Source organism: Mandrillus leucophaeus, unplaced genomic scaffold, assembly GCF_000951045.1.
Source record: "Mandrillus leucophaeus isolate KB7577 unplaced genomic scaffold, Mleu.le_1.0 Scaffold486, whole genome shotgun sequence".
In the NCBI taxonomy this organism is placed as follows: domain Eukaryota; kingdom Metazoa; phylum Chordata; class Mammalia; order Primates; family Cercopithecidae; genus Mandrillus; species Mandrillus leucophaeus.
In genome coordinates, this window is record NW_012105209.1 from 373312 (window position 1) to 392902 (window position 19591).

Sequence of the window (19591 nt, forward strand, 5' to 3'; positions counted from 1 at the left end):
CTAATATTAAACACAAGTTTACTCTAAAAAGTCTATCATAACAGAGACCCAGAGAGTGTAAAATGTTTTCTTTTAATCTTCCAAAATTTTCTATTACAAAATTATCAAATTATTTAATGAGCTCTGACCAATAACTCAAAGCTTAGTAGTATGCTATCACCTCACTCTTATGGAAACTGTAGGTGCACTTATCAATGTTACTTCAGGGGCATGCATGGAGTATCTCAGATTTGCAAAGCACAATTTCTGATACATGGGGAATACAAACACAAATCACTCAGAGTGCTTATATTCAACGGTGTTTACAATATTACAGGAAAAAAGAGACAAGATAAAACATAATTACACAGAAGAGTGAGGATACAGAGGGCTGATGGAAACTAAAATGGACACATGGAACATAAGTATTATTATAACATGTTTTGCATTTATTTTTCATTCCAAGATAGTTAGCAACATGAGAGACACCTATTTTGGGTATAAACACAAATGATATAGAAGAATCTAAGGAGTGCTGACAGAAATAACCTGATTAGAGTTTGAAAAATGACTCAAAATGGGTACGTGTGACTTAGAATTGATACAAAGGATGGTAAGACCAATGGCTTCAGGAATTCGCATAGCTCTCATGGAGAAATAAAATATCAAATAGTTCTTCTCATATTAGGACAAATTAATGGGTTTAAGAAGTTCATGACCTGGCTTAATAGCGGCACTGTCCAGAAATGTAACATTCTGCTTTGAGAAAGTAATAGATTCTCTAACCTAAATAGATTCAAATGAAAAATGAATGACTACAGGATAGGCACAATGTCGCCAGGATGATTTAGGCAGAAATAACAATGTGGTCCTGATGACTTCTAAAGTCTATCCACATTTTTCGTACTATGATATCTCAGTAGTACAGCAGATAAACAAAAAGATTTTCATCTGGAGTTCTCATATGCATTTGTTTTTGGAAAGTAGCTTGACATAAATACCACAATCTAACAGTGCCAAAGTAGGCTTTTTTGCACACAGTAGTAAATTGTCAAGACTGAAATGAACTGAATAAAATCACATAGAATGAATACAGTGCATTAATTTTATTGGGACGCTGATAGAAATAGTTTGAATTCATATGTTTTTGTATACGTGTATGTGAATATTCTGTGTGGTCAGGAAAATAATGTCTTCAGACATGATAATGCAATTTGGCCACATACCTAGTTATAAATATTCACGACAATTTAATCATGAACCTTGATAAATATAAGGTAGGTTCAAAATAAACTCTGAAATTTTCAAAAAGCACATGGCTTGTAGTACAAAGAATGAAACATTTTGTGGAAGGACAATAAAGGAAAATTATGTTAAAAACCATTGAGTGAGTTTTGTAAACCAGAATAAGGAAACCTTTCTGCCAAAGGCAACTGACCTCAATGAATCTGAAATGTAATTTTAAAACACGTTTACTCTAGACAAAAGAGAACAAGATGAATGTCAGAAAACAAGCTATGTGACACATAATGAATAAGGAATAAAGATGTCAGATTATTGTGAAGAATTGAAAAAAAAATTTTATGTGAACAATTCTCATAAGAAATCAAACTTAGATTGATACTTTGTGAATAAATAAAAGTGGATTGGGGTGCTAGTTCAGTATTATGATGAGGGCTATAGTTAAAGACAAAGACATGTTTATAATATAAGAAAGGAACTCCTTGAGCACTTATTTGGTATAACATAAAAAAATGCTAAAAATTCATTTTTGTATATCCTATGTATAATGAATTTAACCATATTATGGAATGGTGCTATAGAAATAAAATAAACATAAACAAAAACAATCATCTATCAAATCTCACAGAGTTGAAGACTAAGAAACTTGGTAATTTGGTCTCTTACCTCCTCTCATCTCTTTGTCAAATATGTTTAAATCTTTAAAAAATGTATTTATTATCATACATAGAATACTCAATACATATGTTTGTAAAAATATTGATGGAATGAACACATGAATCATTAAACTACAACTTTTTCATTTGAGATATTGATGACCTGTATCTTGGCTTATATACCTGATAAGATCTCAAGTGATTTTTATTATTTTTTTTTATTTTATTTTGGGTTTTTCTTTTTGGAAACAGGGTAGACTTTATATTAATTAACATTGGAATAGAATCATAGCCCTGTAAAATTTTTCCTTTTAGTTTTAGATTCAAGGACTACATGTGCAAGTTTGTGTCATGGGTATACTGCATAATGCTGACATTTGAGTTTCTAATGATGCCATCACCCAAGTAGTAAACAGAGTAGCTGAGATGTAGTTTTTCAACACCTGCCCTCCCTCCCCTTTTGGAATCCCAGTGTCTATTGTTCCCATCTTGGTATCTATGTGCACCCAATGTTTAGCTCCCACTGTGAGAATATGTGGTATTTGGTTTTCTGTTTTTGGAAGTATTTGTTTAAAATAATAGCCTCTACCCTCATCCACGTTGCTGCAAAGAACATGATTTCATTCCGTTTTATGGCTGTGTAATATTCCATGTTGTATGTGTACCATATTTTCTTTCTCCAATCGATCGTTGATGGGCACCTAGGTTGATTCCATATATTTGCTATTATGAATAGTGCTACAGTGAATGTACAGTGCAAGTGTCTTTTTCATAGAACAATTTATTTTCCTTTGGGTATATATCCACTAATGGGATTGCTGGGTTGAATGGCAATTCTATTTTCAGTTATTTGAGAACTCTCCAACCCCTGTAGAATATTTTGAAACTATAATTTATTATTGCCTTTTATATACCTTAGTGCTCTTTAACAAAGAATGGTCTTTCCAATGTATTTTATTAAAACATTCCACAGTTATGTACTTCTGAAATACAAATTATTGAACATTTGCTGCAAGATGACATAGCATGAACCATAGAGGTTATGATAGGTATTTAAGACACAACTCTATTCTCCACCTAGGGAACAAAGTCTTTTGAACACCAAAAATTTTATAAACAATATGTTGTAAGTCTCTATGGTATATATTGTTAAAAAGTGCCTACCTTTTCCAAAATTCTTGCAGAAGGAAGCCCGAGCTTCTGTTCCCTGACATGCACCCTCCCCAGCATTGATTTCTGTCCATCTAAATTTTTCCAGTGCCTGTTGGAACTTTATGCTATTCTAAACAAATAATCAAGCATCTTCTAACTTGTTACTGAATGATTTATTTCATGGAAACTTTCCTTTGTTTTCAGATTTACTACTTTGTATTTGCTATAGGTGCTGCTCAAAAGTTGGTATCGTTTTTCTTCCAAAAGATTATTCCTTTATCTTTCTAAAACAGAATGAGTTGGAAGGAAATATGTATAGAAACGAGATACAGAATGACAAAGACATAGAGAGAGAATACGAGAGAGAAAGAGAAAGACAACTAGGAATAGCAAGTAGAAATCCATCTGGCCTCTAGCATTCTTCTTTAAAATTACTCAACTACATTTCATCCACACTTCCAGGCCCATCAACATGGCCTTGCCCTCATCAGAACAGAGTTGTGCCACCACTGTTATTTCACCCTTGGAAAAGGAAAAACATTATGGCTTCATAAATCCAATCATCATAATCATCTGTTTAAATACATGAGCTAACAAGCCCTGTTGGAGTAAGTCCACAGTCCACAATGATGGAAGCCAATACATCACTGCTTGACAATATTTATTCTTTTCTAACTTATTGTAAAAAACTTTGAGACCGGTGAAGAAATGTAAAGAATAATATAATGAGCACGCATATAACCAATATACAATTTAAAAATTAACATGAAATCAAAATATTTGGACCCTTCAGTGCAATCTTCTATCTAATCTTATTACAGCACCTACCTGCTGGAATAAACATTCACTAGAATGGAGGTTTATTATTTCCATGATTTTGTAAATCCCATTTATATCTATCATTTATAAATTCCATTTATATCTATCCTAAGAGCTGTGCATGTTTTAACATGCTGTCCAAATATTATAATAAATATATATTCTAAAATTATGTCACTAATTTTATTAAAAAATTTAAAAATACACATAGACTTAGTTCCTGTGGGGGTTTACAGTGCTTTATAGTATTGCACTTATAGATATAGCACAGTATATAATACATCTCTTGCAAATGGATTTTGGGTTATTTCCATTTTTTGATACAAACATGTTTTTGCATATTTTCATGTAAAGATGTAAGACATTATCTGGAGAATATCCCTAGAAATGGGAACTGCTGTGCCATTTAATAAGGAAATGTTCAAATTAAAATATTGCACTTTTTTTCCTCAGAAATATGAAGTCAGTGAGGCATAGGACTCTGGTGTTTTACTGCTGTATTATCAACATCAAATAAAGTGCTTGACATATGGTAGGAATTAAATAAATATTTACTGAATGAATGAATGAATGAATCAATGAATATTGACCATAATGGTAATAGTCAAATCCACCCCAACCATTTCCTGGGACAAAGGCAGGAGAGTATAATGGAAGCACACATTCCGTATGTATGAATATATTAAAATTATAAGAAAGCTAAGAAGCTGTTAAATAAAACAAATTCTATTTTTCTCCCCTGAACAACTGTATTTTTTTAAGTGACCTGGATGTCCAGGAGCGCCTGAGATACATAGCTACATTGAACAATATAGTTGTCCTAGCTCATAAATAGTTGCTCTGTTAACACTCCCTGAAACGTCTACCATTTGATCACTGTCAGGTAAGGGGTACACAAATCAGGAGTATGATTTGCCCACATGAAGTCATATCTAGGAAGGAGGCTGGTAGAGACCCCGGAAATGGTCTGATAATTTTTTGATAGAAAATCAAGGGTATCAGTTCCCAGGAGCCCTGTTTAGCAGAGGAGAGTGGTTGGTTGCAGGTGCTTTCTTGCTTTCTTATTTTCCAAGAAAGACATTGGAAAGAGAAGGAACAGACCAGGAGACCTCTTATGCATTACTGTTTAAGCATCTGTGATAAGCAGCTATTTAACAAATGTGTTTACATTTCCAATCAGTTTTATTTTTATTATCAAAATAATACTAGTAGTTCTAGTAATACAAAAATATTACCAGAATCAAATAAGTTGAAAAGCCACAGATATACAAATTATAAGCACATTTTTCATTTCTTTTCTCTTTTTGTTCTTTTTTTGAGATGGAGTCTTGCTCTGTCGCCCAGACTGGAGTGCAGTGGCACAATCTCGGCTCACTGCAAGCTCCACCTCCTGGGTTCACGCCATTCTCCTGCCTCAGTCTCCCAAGTAGCTGGGACTACAAGCACCCGCCACCACGCCCGGTTAATTTTTCGTATTTTTAGTGGAGATGGGGTTTCACCGTGTTAGCCAGGATGGTCTCGATCTCCTGACCTTGTGATCCACCCACCTCGGTCTCCCAAAGTGCTGGGATTACAGGCGTGAGCCACCACGCCCAGCCAAGCACATTTTAAATTATAGGAGTCTACAAAGAAAATTGCATTTTAGAAAATATAATCAGTAACATGTAACAGAAACCTGTAAACAACATTCACTGAAAGAACACAAAGGCAGCACAAGAACACAAAGATAGGTACTGTGGCAAACCACCATTATACTTCAAAGGTTGTCATTCTGCCATTATAATGAAACAAAAATTATAAGTGAAATAATGATCTCCTCGTATTGTGTGTATATCGATATATACACACACACACGTATATATATACACATATATACATGTATGTACACATGTATAAACATATACACACGTGTATATACATGTATATGCATGTATATATACACACATATATACTTATATATATACTTTTAACAACAAAGATATACACATACTTTGAACAAACACTGTGTGTATCTATACTTAAAGTATTGTAATATAATGAACTTGCTTCTTGCTCATTATCTAATCTTGGACAGATTGATAACAGTGGTATCCACAAGGGATGACGTGTAGCTAAACTGTTTCCACGTTTTGTTTTAATAGCATTCAGTGAGGAGAAATCATTTTTACACATGTATGTTGATGAGATTGTAATTAAAAAAACAAAAAGATTTAATGTAATTTATCGACAATGAAAAAAAGTCTGTTTTAACAATTAATATTGAATCATTTATCACCAGCCAATTCCAAATATTTAATTTGTAAAGATATAATTCTTTTCCATACAAGAAATAAGCCCTCGAAACATAATTTTTTTCTATTTTTTAATGTATATTTGATTTTAAGGTTTCTATAAATTTTTTTAACAGAAAATAAAATTCAAAATATTTCATGAAATTCATAAGTCAGTCATTCATTGATAACTTCCATAGGTCGTCACCTACCTCTTTGATAACAGTTTTTGATAATAGTAACCCATAAAATCAATCTAGAGAGTGTGTTTTCCTGAACTCCTCACTTTTGATTGTTTTTCTTCGGATCTCATTAAAAAAAAAAAAGCCTGGCCGGGCGCAGGGGCTCACGGCTGTAGTCCCAGCACTTTGGGAGGCTGAGGCGGGCAAATGACTTGAGGTCAGGAGTTCAAGACGAGCCTGGCCAACATGGCGAAACCCCGTCTCTACCAAAAAAAAAAAAAAAAAGAAAGAAAGAAGAAGAAAAAAAGAAAAGAAAACCTAACATCACCTGGAGAAAACCGAATGGGTTTGGAGATCCCTCCACGCCCAAACCTAAGGGAATTATAATAGCTTGACTTGTCTAGCAGCTACCTGGAAAATTCCTATTCTTACTGCTTCCTTTCATTTGACCTGAGGATTTGCTCAGTGAGGAAAGCCCTATCCCCAGAGATTTTGTTGAAAAATGTTCATGGCAATTGTTCAGCATTGCAGCTGAACATATTATCTGAGGTGGTAATATCCCTGGGAGAAAAGAGGCAGACAAAAATACTTACCCAATATACATGTGCGGAAAGACCTGAGAGGACACCAACTTCTCACTTCTGTCTGAGCTTGAGGCCTCTGTAAAAACAGGAAGTGAAGGCTAAAAGAGCCTTGTAAACTCCTTGATCATTCAAAGCATGTCCCAACAAACACAGCGCTCCAGCAAAGGGTGTGAGAAACTGCTCCAGGTTATTTAAGAAATCTCTGTCAAGTCATTAGCAGGCCACTAAGCTAATCAAAAAGAGATTTCAGTGGCCACATGCAATAATGAATACAGTCATTATGTGTCCGGAGCTGGTTCCTGCCGGTGGGTTGGTGGTCTCGCTGACTTCAAGAATGAAGTCGCGGACCTTCAAGGTGACTGTTACAGCTCTTAAAGATGGCACTGACCCAAAAAGTGGGCGGTAGCAAGGCTTATTGTGAAGAGTGAAAGGACAAAGCTACCGCAGCTGGAAGGAGAACAGAGAGGGTTGCAGCTGCTGGCTGGCGTGGCCAGCTTTCATTCACTTTCTGTCCCCGCCCATATTCCATTTTTGTCCTATCAGAGTGCCCTTTTTTCATTCCTCCTGGCGATTAGCTACTTTTAGAATCCTGCTGATTCGTGTGTTTTACAGAGTGCTGATTGGTGCAATTTACAGAGCGATGACTGGTGCATTTTACAATCCTCTTGTAAGGAAAGTTCCCCAAGTCCCCACTTGGCCCAGGAAGTCCAGCTGGCCTCACCTCTCAATTACAGAAGTTGTTCATGGAATTTATTAAACAAACAATTGACAACAACAATAACATAAAACCCAGGACATGGGATCCTTAATTTCCACAGTTGCCACATTATCATTTAAAATGTGCAGACATGCGAAGAAACAGAAAATCTGGCCCATATACAGGACAAATTAAAAGACAATTGACAATTTCCCTAAGGAACTACAGATGCTGGAATTATTAGAAAAGTATTTTAAGTCAGCATTATACATATGTACAAATATTTCAAGGAAACATTGTCAAAGAATTATAGGAAAACATGACAGCAACTTGAGAATGCCAATAAAGAAATTTAAATTATAAAAAGGGACAGATGGAAATGTTGAAGTTGGAAATTTCAATAACTGAAATGAAAATTTACTATAGGGGTTCAACAATATATTTGAGCTGGTAGAAGAAAGAATAGGCAATCTTGAAGCTTGGTCAATTGAGTTTAACCAGTCTTAGGAACATTGAAACAATAAAGAGAAATAGAGTTTATAGACCTGTGGAACACTACAAAGTGTATGCACAATAGAATCCCAGAATAAAAGAAGATATAGACTCAAAACAGTATTTAAATAATGGATAAATAATTCTCAATTTTGATGAAAAACATTTATCTGCATGTCCAAGGAGGTCAACAAAGTCTAAAACAGGTCAACTCAAAGAGAGGTGAACAAAAGTATTGTTAAGAAACAAAGCCAGACAGTTCTAAAGGAAGCAAGAGAAATCCAACTTATCATGCACAAAGGGTCATTAACGTTAACAGTGGGAGTCTATGTCTTTGTTTTAGGTCTCCAAGAATATGCTTTATGAATCTGGGTGCTCCTGTGTTGGGCGTATATATATTTAGGATAGTTAGGTCTTCTTGCTGAATATGAATACTACTATAAGTTTTTTTAATAATAGTCAAAAATGGGAAAATGGGAAACACCAAATGACCATCAATGGAAAAGTGAGTAAACATTTGATGCTATACCTAAACACTTGAATACTACACAACAATAAAAGGAATAAACTAATAACACACGCCACAACATTAATGAATCTCAAAATAATTAGACTGAGTGAAAGAAACTAAACGACAAAAATGTATACTGTATAATTCCATGTATACAAAATTCTAGAAAATTCAGATTGATCTATCGTGACAGAATGCACATCAGATGTTGGTTGAAAAAGACAGGGAAAGGTGAAAGCAAGTAATAGCAATTGGCTACAAAAATATTTGGAGTAACGAATATATTCAATATTTTGACTATGATGATTGATTCATGGGCATATACATATGTCAAAACTTCTCAATGACAAGGCATGCTTATGGTCCCAAAAATTCATTAAATTGAGACCTTCAAAAATGATGTTTCCTTCTCCTGCTCTTTTGAGTTGTTCTTCATTATACAGTTATTTATTTATTCATTTATTCATTTATTTATTTTTATTTTTATTTTTTTTCGAGACGGAGTCTCGTGCTGTGGCCCAGGCTGGAGTGCAGTGCAGTGGTGCGATCCTGACTCACTGCAAGCTCCGCCTCCCGGGTTCAGCCATTCTCCTGCCTTAGGTTCCCGAGTAGCTGGGACTACAGGGGCTCACCACCACGCCCGTCTGATTTTTTAAATATTTTTAGTAGAGACGGGGTTTCACCGTGTTAGCCAGGATGGTCTCGATCTCCTGACCTCGTGATCCACCCGCCTCAGCCTCCCAAAGTGCTAGGATTACAGGCGTGAGCCACCACGCCTGGCCAGTAATTTATATTTTTAGTCCTAACATCAACGTTGTATTATTTTCAACTACACCTGCTCTCTCATCTGTTAATGGTCCTGGTGCTTTAACTTAATGATAATTTAGTACCTATTTATCCAATGTATTTAATTAGCACTTAGTAATTCTTCTGTTTTGGGATAGAGTATGCTATATGATCCTCATGAGTTTTTAATAATAAAGTACATTAACATACTTAGATTATATTTTTGACCAGTAGGTACAATTTCTAATTATAAATGTTATTAATATCTTATAAATCAAGTTAGTCACATGATGATTCTTTTTTCAGTCTCCTTTTTCATCTTAACATTCTATACTTTCAATGTTCATTTAAAAAACTAATAATTACTTACTGTACTTTGTATTCTCACTCTTTTCCTGGTCATTGCCAGGTACTTTATATTTACTATCATATTTAACGTTAATGACACTATCCAAAATAGATATTATATCCTCATTTTATAGATGAGGTAACTGAGGCTCATGTAGTTCCTCACATAGTATCAGAGGTCGGACACATATTTAGTTTGGTCTTATTTGAAGACCAATGCTTCTAAATTCTGTTGTATTATTTGGTCATTTTAGTTGTTTGATGGAATGTTAAATTGTATTTCTACTCTTTAAAACATATGCTTTCTTGTCTGATGATGTTTTTAGATAGTTTTCTCTGCTCTCAGATGGTATTTTTCACATTTTAAACACCATAATCCTGGCTAAATGATCTCCAGAGTATTTTTCTATTTGATAATTCAGTCACTATCCATGAGTTTTCCTCACCTATTTGGAAATTTAATGTGGGAATCTGATTTTTTCTGAAATTCACTTTAGTCTGAATGATCTATTTAATTTCCTCATCCTGAAGTAGTTTATATACTATTGTGATGGTTATTTCCAATACTTTCTGCTCTTACTTTTAAAATAGCAATTTTTCAACTTTACTCTGTCCTACACTTCAATACACCAGTAAGTCATGGACCATAGTTAAGTGACTAACATATTTTTCATAATCATTGATGAAAATTATAAAACAAACCAAATATTTATACAGTAACTGTAATGTGCTAATCAGCGTTTAAGAGCTTTACATTTTTAATTTAATTTAAACTGATAGTAAGCTTATGAAATAGGTAACATGATCAGCTCCAACTTTATAAATGAAAAAACAATATGAGATGTTATGCAAATTACCCAATATCACTCTGCTAATAAGTGGTAGAGTTGGAGTTTGAACCCAAGCATTTTGTTTTCAGATTTCACGCTACTAAATTCTTTGTTATGCTGCCTATCATTAAAGAAAACTGCATTTCTAATTCTGGGTTGTCAATTTCTCTTCTTTTCAAAAAACTATCAGTACACTTGTATCTGTTTCTGTCACATAAAAGTAGAATTAAAAGGCGTTTTACAATACTTTTTTCTGGAATTCTAAAAATAACACTGACATCTAAATGTAGACTTCTAGGAAAAATAGTAATGTAACCTTTTACATGCAGATCCCAACCTGTCACAATTATATGTATTATACATTAAATTATTAGATTAATACCTGAATCTATTTCCTTTATCCTAATTAGGTCTTGACTGTGTTCTTACTGTTCCAAAGTTATCAGGTTACTCCTTTTTTTACTTTCTCTTTACTTGAAACACACACATATATAATATCCCAGAGTACTATGCCAGAAAATACATATTCTTACCCTGCTTCACCATAATAATGATTATCCAAATTTTCATCTGACCATATTCCTCTAAACTTGCTAAATTACCTGTTTGGCTTGGTAAACTATATGCAAACATATTGCATCAATTCTTCTTTCATTAATTTATTTTCAAAGCTGTTTTTTATTCTCCACTGTTAAAAAGTTGTAGTTTGCTTTGCTGATACTTAAATCTGTTTAAACATATCATTCTTCTAAAGTTTTATTTTCCTTATACTATACATTAAAGGCAATAGCCAAGTTTATCAATTCTTTTTTCCAAAAACTCCTCAAATATTTATAGAATTGAGCCCTTCTGTCAGAGGGATGCTTCTTTTCACTCACAATCATATCGTTCTATCAATTTTTAAACATTCTAAAGATTTCACTAAAAGATCATACACAACAAAAACAAGATGGGTGTTAAGAAGCATCAAATTATCCAATTTATACCATGAGGACTTGACCTGAGAGTCTTCATGATTTTTTAGATGCCATCTTCCACTGTCCGGAAACTAATTACATTACAGGCCCTTAATAGCTGGGATGTATTTTTCCTGGAAATACATGCATAACTACACAGTCTACTTGTCTGACTTATTAATACTAACTTTCTAGTTCCTGAACTCTCTTCAAGAAGGTAGACATTTAACACCCACACTTTGGCATGTGTTTCTTAGACACCTTGACATTTCCTTGTCAAAACCAATCCCATTTTCCAGGACACCTGAGGTTTTTCCTCTGATTCTCAGGTTCAGATATCTGAGACATACCCATTTCAAGGGAACTGCCTCTCAATATGTATTACTCTTTAAAAATTTAGAAGTGAGCATACCCTTGAAGAACATATAAGATATTGAATTTTAACAAAACATGTTTATATTATAAGTGAAATGTATCTACAGATTTCTGAGAAAAAAATGAGGCCACAGTTTAATAACTCTAATCCAAGTCAAACCTACATCTATGTGGAAAAAATATGTCATGCATAGTATGCCTGGTAATTACTCAAAAGAGCTCAAATGACAGAGCTAGGTATTCTTGTAGCCTCAGTAAAATTTCAAAATGCTTCAATGCCATCCCCTCTTTATACCTTCCCTTATTTACTCCACAATCCTTTCAACCTTTACTGTAGTTAGTCGACCAAGTAGAGACAATAAGACCAACTATGCTCTAACATAACTGCAACTTATGATGAGTTGAGATTGCCTGCTTAACATGAGGGCTAAATTTCTAGCAATATTTACATAACACTTTTAAGGCGTTTTTTTGCTCTTATGTGCATGATTTCACCTACCCTACTCCAGTCACTTAACTACCTATAGTTACTCAAACTTCATACTCCTTTACCCCACTGTGGACTCTGAAGGATCTTGGGAATCCCAAATGCAGCCACCTAAGGCTAAAATGACTAATTGGAAATATACTAGATATTGTATTCCCTAAATGGGTTTAGAAGATACACAGTCTCTTTGTGTCTCCTTGGTCCCTCACCCAAAATCTTACAGTTCAAAGCCTCTGTAAGATAGCATAATAGAGTAAGGGAAAACATTAAAAGAGCAGCCTCATCTCAGTGCGTTATGAAAGCATCAAATCAGATGTGATCCTCAGGATGGAGCAGGAAGAAGCACAATGGATTTTCAAGGATGCATGTCCAGGCTGCCACTGTTGACAAGGTATCTGACAAGTAAACTTCCAGATGAAAGGACAGCAAGGCATGCTTTTAAGATAAGGTGCACCCTTCAATTTAAAAAAATAATAATAATAATAATAACAAAAACAAAAAACAAACAAAAAAAAAACATTGCCCAAGGTAAGAAGTTATGAATAATGTTCAGGAAAACATCACTTTTGAACAGTGATAATTTCTGTTCAATTCAAGGTTTTAATAATTGAAATACTTCTGGAAAGAGTTTGAAATGTAATTTAGACCTGGTGGGTTTTACGGTAAACTACTCAGAAAAATAATTTGCATAGGAAGTTGTTAGATAAGTGTACAAACCGTGATAGAAGACATAATAAGAAAAATCCTGGGAATGCAGCCACTGTGAGAAAGATTTCAAGAATAACACAGCACTTACGTATAAACTAGCAGTAACCAATTATCTTATGTAGAAATGAATAAAGATCCACCTGCAGAGAAACTACACATCTGTGAGGAATATGAAAAAGCCTTCTGCCACAAGTCTGAATTCATTAGACATCAGAGAAATCACACTAGGGAGTAACCACATGGGTGTACTAACTGTGGGAAAGGCTTTTCACGTAAGTTAACCCTCATCAAACATCAAACAATTCACACTATGTTTTTTGTAGGAAAGCCTTCACTTATAATCATATCTCACAGAACATCAGAGAACACATACAGGAGAAAGATCCATTGTGCCTTTGTGTACAATGAATGTGGAAAGTCATTTGACAAAAAAGTCATACCTCAATGTACATTGAAAAATACATGCAGTATAAAGACCTATTGTTGTAGAGAATATGGAAAATCCTTTAGCCAGAAGTGATGCATCAATAAATACTGGAGAACTCACACAGAAGAGAAAACTTATGGATGCAATGAATGTGGCCATTTTCTATCAGAAGACAACACTGGTAGACATGATAAACTCATGCTAGAAAGAACGCCTAGATGAACTGAAATATAATTGTCAGAGAGCCTTAACCAAGATACCCAATTTCATTGTGTATTCAGGAATTAATCCTTAGGAGAAATTTTATCAATATAGATAATTCGTACAAACTGTTTTGGCTTAAGTGCTATCATGATTTAAGTGTGAACACTATTTTATGAACGAGATTATGAATATACTTTAAAAACATAAATATAATCACTCTGGAAAGAGTGAATTCTGGAATGTGAAAGTTTAAAAAGGTATTATGAATGCCCTGGATGCTTAATACCAAGTTTTTAAATCTTTCTTATAATTTTAAAAGGTCTGCTTTCCTGAGTTGACATGTCATCCACATAAGAAAATAAATGTCTGCTTGAAACCTACTTTATTCAACATTTTCCTCCAGGTCAGAATGTCTGATCCTGATGAGAAAGGCTACATAATCATAGATATAGACACAATTAAAAGAATGACAAGAAATACGAGACTTAGTCCATTTGAGTTGATATTACAAATTACCATAAACTGGGTGTATTATAAACAACATAAATTTATTTCTCAAAGTTCTGCAAGCTAGAAGTCCAAGATCAAGCCATCTATAGTTTTAGTGTCTGGTTCATAAATAGCTATCTTCTAACCATAACTTCACATGTAGTAGAGGAGAGGAAGTTCCCTGGGATCCCTTTTACAACGGTACTAATTACATTCATAAGGACAACTAACTCATAACCTAATCACCCCTCAAAGTCTCCACACCTAAATATTATGACATTGAATATTTGCTTTCAAAATATGAATTTTGAGGTGAAGCAAACTTTCCAATTGTAGCATTACCTAATACAATTCTAATAAATACATTTTAAGAACAGCAGATGAATACTTTTCAACAAAATATGTTACAAAAATAGTGATAAGAAGTATAAAACATGATAGAACAATCACTATTGAAGAATTTGAAAGAGTGATTACAAATCTAAGAATAAAAAATGCTCCATACCCACAAGGTTTAATAATTAGTTCTATCTAACCTTTAAAGAAAGAACAGTTTCATTATTATTTAAAATATTTCAATCCATAAAGTATAACCCCAAATTTATTTCATAAGGTCAGGATAAGGTTAACAGCAAAAACAAATGGAGTTTTTAAAAAGCTACAGATTAATCTTATTCATGACTACAAAAACAAAAATTATAATTAAAATAATAAAAAATAGAATTCAGTAATATATCTAAAGAATGATATGTTATGATTACCACGTAAGAATTATCTCAAAAAGTAGTAGGAAAAAAAGGCAAAACTGTCACTTTTGCTGATGATATGATTTTATAAACAGACTTTCTTGTATATATGGAAGCTAAAAGAAAAATAATATTGTCAAGGTAGAAAGTGGAATGATAGTTAACAGGTGCTGGGTAGGATATGGGTGTATATGAGAAAGGTGCATATAAAGAGGTATTTTTAGTGGGCACAAACATACAGTTATATAGAAGGGATAAGTTCTAGTGTTCAATTGTAGAGTAGAGTGACTATAGTTAACAACAATATACTGTACATTTCGAAATAGCTAGAAGTGAGGACTTAGAATGTTCTCAGCACATAGAAATAATAAATGGTGATTGACATCCTTAGCATCCTGACTTGATTATTCCACTTTCTACTCACGTAACAAAATATCACAGGTACTCCATAAATATGTGTAAATATTTATCCATAAAATATATACTAATATTCTTTCTTAGTTAAAACAACTTTCTAAAAAGGAAGCGTATAGAAATCAAGAGCAATTTTCTGCGTTGACAATAAACACCTAATAACATATATGCACTTCTACTGAATATGAGGAGTCAGGAATCCTAAGGGGCTATTTTAGGGGATGCCTGCCCCCATACTATTATATTACTGATTTATATGAACACTTTCATTTAAAATATTAATAGTTTTCAACATTTGCTACAAATATTTCTGCATTAGTTCATTCTCATGCTGCTATGAAGAAATATCTGAGACTGGGTAATTTATAAAGAAGAGTTTTAATTGACTCACAGTTTCACATGGCTGGGAAGGCCTCAGGAAACTTACAGTCATGGTGGAACGCACCTCTTCTCAGGGTGGCAGGAGAGAGAATGAGTGCCAAGCGAAGAGGGAAGCCCCTTAGAAAACCATCAGATCTTGTGAGAACTCACTATCATGAGAAAAGCATGGGGGAAACCATCCCCATGATTCAATTATCTCCACCTGTTCCTGCCCTTGAGCAGTGAGGATTATTACAATTCAAAATAAGATTTTGGTGGGGACACAGAGCCAAACTATATCAATTTCTCATAATTTAGTTGCCTTTTATAACATTTTTTCATGTGTAGATATTAATTTTAGAATGCGTAACTGTCACAGCATCCTTAGGGTGTTGCTTTTCCTGATGGAAACGTCTGTGGCTAGTGGTGCTTTGGCCTGAGTTTTGCTGGGGCCTGTTGGGCTTGTTCTGCCCACTCAGTCTGGCAGGCTGCACTCGACTCATACAACCAGCCCAGATCCCATGCCTGCCAAGGGCAAGCCAGGCAGGAGTGGTGAAGGGTGTGTGAGTAAGTGAGCATGGGGTCCGGCCACTGTGCAGAGCCAGGCACACCAGCTGCTGTGTGGGGCTGGCAGATTCAACTGTCAGCACAGGCGTTGGCTTTGTGCAAGGCTGTGGCTGGATTAGATGTACTGCAAGTGGCTTCCACTGTGGGCACCCACGCCTGGGCAAGGGGAACGTGGTGGTACCCAGAAGCTTGGAGACACCAAGAACCACAGAGCCCCAAAGAGGGTGTTACAGCTCTAGCTCAGGGAGTCCCTAGGTCTGGGGTTCCCAAAGGACTGCAGCTCTTCTCTTCTTCTCATTGCCCATAGAATGGAGGACACAGGGAGGGAGCATGTTTCAGCCCTGTTTGTAATACAGCTCCTTGAGTCCCATAATTTGGCAGGTCCTGAGTTCTTATCCCACATCCAGGAAGAATGAGGTACGTGGACAACTAGAGGGCAAGCAAGATGGAGAGGAGCTTTATTGAGTGACATAACAGCTCTCAGGAGACCCAAAGTGGATAGCATCTTTCTGCAGGCAGGTTGTCCTGATGAGTGTCCAGTTCTCAGTGGAAAAGAGATCTGTAGTAAGTAGCTTCTTTCTTCAGGCAGGTCATCTTGATGAGTGAGTGAATCTGGCTGAGTCTGGGGTTTTTATGTGAATGAAGGAAGTGTATGCTGATTGGTCCATGGCGACCATAGACAAGTCTGGAAAAAGTTCCATCCGATTGGCTGAATGGTCATCAATGAAGTTCTCATTCCAGGCTGCAGACTTCCCCCGGAACCGGCAGTTCAGCCTCCAGGCTTCAGGCCATCCCTGGTTGGAAGGTGGGGTTTCACCAAGACCCACCATAGAGCAGGTGTCAGGAGTCAGGAGAGGATGGCAAGCAGGAGCAGGCACTTTCAAGCCTGCAGGGGTAAGGGGCTTCCTGGACCCCCAAGAGCTCAGTAATGCTGCAATTGGACAGCTGCAGTTCCAGGCAGGAGCCCATGCTCCTTCCCCGCCAACTGGGTTGGGAGTGGGGCTCTTGCGTGTTCCCAGCTCCCACGGTTCCATGAAGTGTGCAGCCCTGGCCTTGCCTCCCCTGCTGCAGCTGTCTTCCTCGCAGTGGCCTCTCCAGACAGTCTGTCAGTACCATCATAATCAAGCATAACTTTTATTCTGTAATGACTTTCATTGTTTTTAAACTTACAAGGGCACCAAAAAATGATAAAATTCGGCTCTAATTTTATTTATCTCTCCTTTTCTCATTACTGTCATTTTATAATTATTTTCATTTTCCTTTGTAATATCTGCATTATTAAAAGTTTTGTGGTGAGTCTAAACTCTACATTATTTTTCTGTCAGTCAATGAAATTTTTACTATTTTTAATAAAATAAATTGCCTTCACCTAATAATTTATACATCTTCCTTTGTCATAAAGGTCAAAATCTCACACTCTCACGTTTTAAGTTGTAATATTTGCTGCTAAGTAATCCACTTCTTACACTTGAATTGTTAATATTGGATTGGCTTACACCCTTGCTGCTAGCCTATATTTACTTCCTTGCTCATGGATGCTCACAACCCTTCTCCTTTCCATCTTTTCCCTCTTTCATTCAACATCAATCTTTTTTTCTGCATATGTTTCCTTTCATCCTTTTTGCTTTTTGAGCTTTTATCAGCTCTGTGCTACTCTCTTATTCTCTATTCCAAATTTTCCATAAGTATGGATTCTTTTAAAGTTAGACTTATCCAGTTCTCATTAGTTTTGTCTTCTTTCACCCTCTCCATTCACTTATCTAGGCAATCATCACTACTTTATATGGCCCTCAAAAAATATGAGCTCTCTGTGTCAAGTAATTCATTTTCCATAAGGGTGTCTTTATCATAACAATATCTTATACAACATATTACTAATCCATAGGGTCTATATATAATTTATCTTTTTGGTATTTAGTGAGGTATAATTTAAATACATACATATACATCTTTGATGTTTAGGTATATAAGACAAGTGACATAGAACTGTAATTTATTTTGGAAATAAAAACATGAGTGGCCTCTATTATATAATAATTATAATGCCAGAGGTATACATTTCCCTGAGAGGAGTTTAACTGAGTGTCTTGGACCCCCTAGTAAACGCTGTTATATGCATATAAAATAGAATATTTGGAACTCTTCAAGATATTTCTATAAGAACAGAATGAGAAGCAAGGAGAGACAGGAATGAGAATAATTACATACTAGATTGGTAAAGTTTATACTTTGGTACCCCTACCCCATGGTCTCTGAAGTGTTAAGTCTAATACATTTTTACAATTTTTGAAGTGTTTTCATTGTTTTTAATCTGGAAAACCACAGGTGGGTTTGTTTTCACTTTTGAGTCAATGTACTAAGAAAGAAGATATAAAACTGAAAACTGTAAGTTCAGATAAGAAAGAAGATATAAAACTGAAAACTATAAGTTCAGAAGAAAAAAATAGGCAAGACAGGAGAAAATAAACTGATATAAACTAGCCTAAGTGATAGAAGTTACTTAGGAATGCCAAAATGTATAATCATATTTTCATCTCTGAGAGAGAACTTAACTGCTGGATTTTATCTGGTAACATACTAAAGTACGTATCATATATTCACGTTGTTTATAGGTATAATCAAATTCTAAGTATAATTACATTTACCTAGACATGGATATTTCTTGGTCCAATCCAACCAACATATAAAAGTAACCATTAAAATCTACTTGTTATCATAACTGTTCATTCTCCGTGTGAAACAATTAACAAAGATTCCATTACAAAATAAAGTGCTTTCTAATGGCATGAGCAAGCAGTTAGTAATTTAAGTATACAGATTCTCTCAGAATTATACTCCTGTATTTCTGAGGAACAAATACAATTAAGAGAGAATTGTCAGAGATATGTCTGTGGAAGCATGAATTTGAACTGAACAAAAACACGCAGGCATTTTTAATTGATTGAACAAAGTATCAGAAGCCTTATTACATTTTCTCACAGAAGTCAAACAAATAAAGTGTTAAACTATTTCTAGCTATTTTGAGTAGTAGCATTGTTACACAACTATTTTATCTATTACTTTCTGTCAGATCAATGCACTGATTCTCCTCACATAGTAGCAAAAATCTCAGGCATGTCTGAAAGAATTGGAAGCTACAAATCAGAGCAGTTCTGAAATAGATCTGTCACTTATTTAAAGATAATGGCAAATTCAAAGATATTTGTCCAACATGTTCTTGTTAGGTAAGATTTCTATATTATTTTTCCAGTAAAAATAAATATACATCAATAAGCACTGAGCTTAATAATGATCTTCCTAATCATCAAAG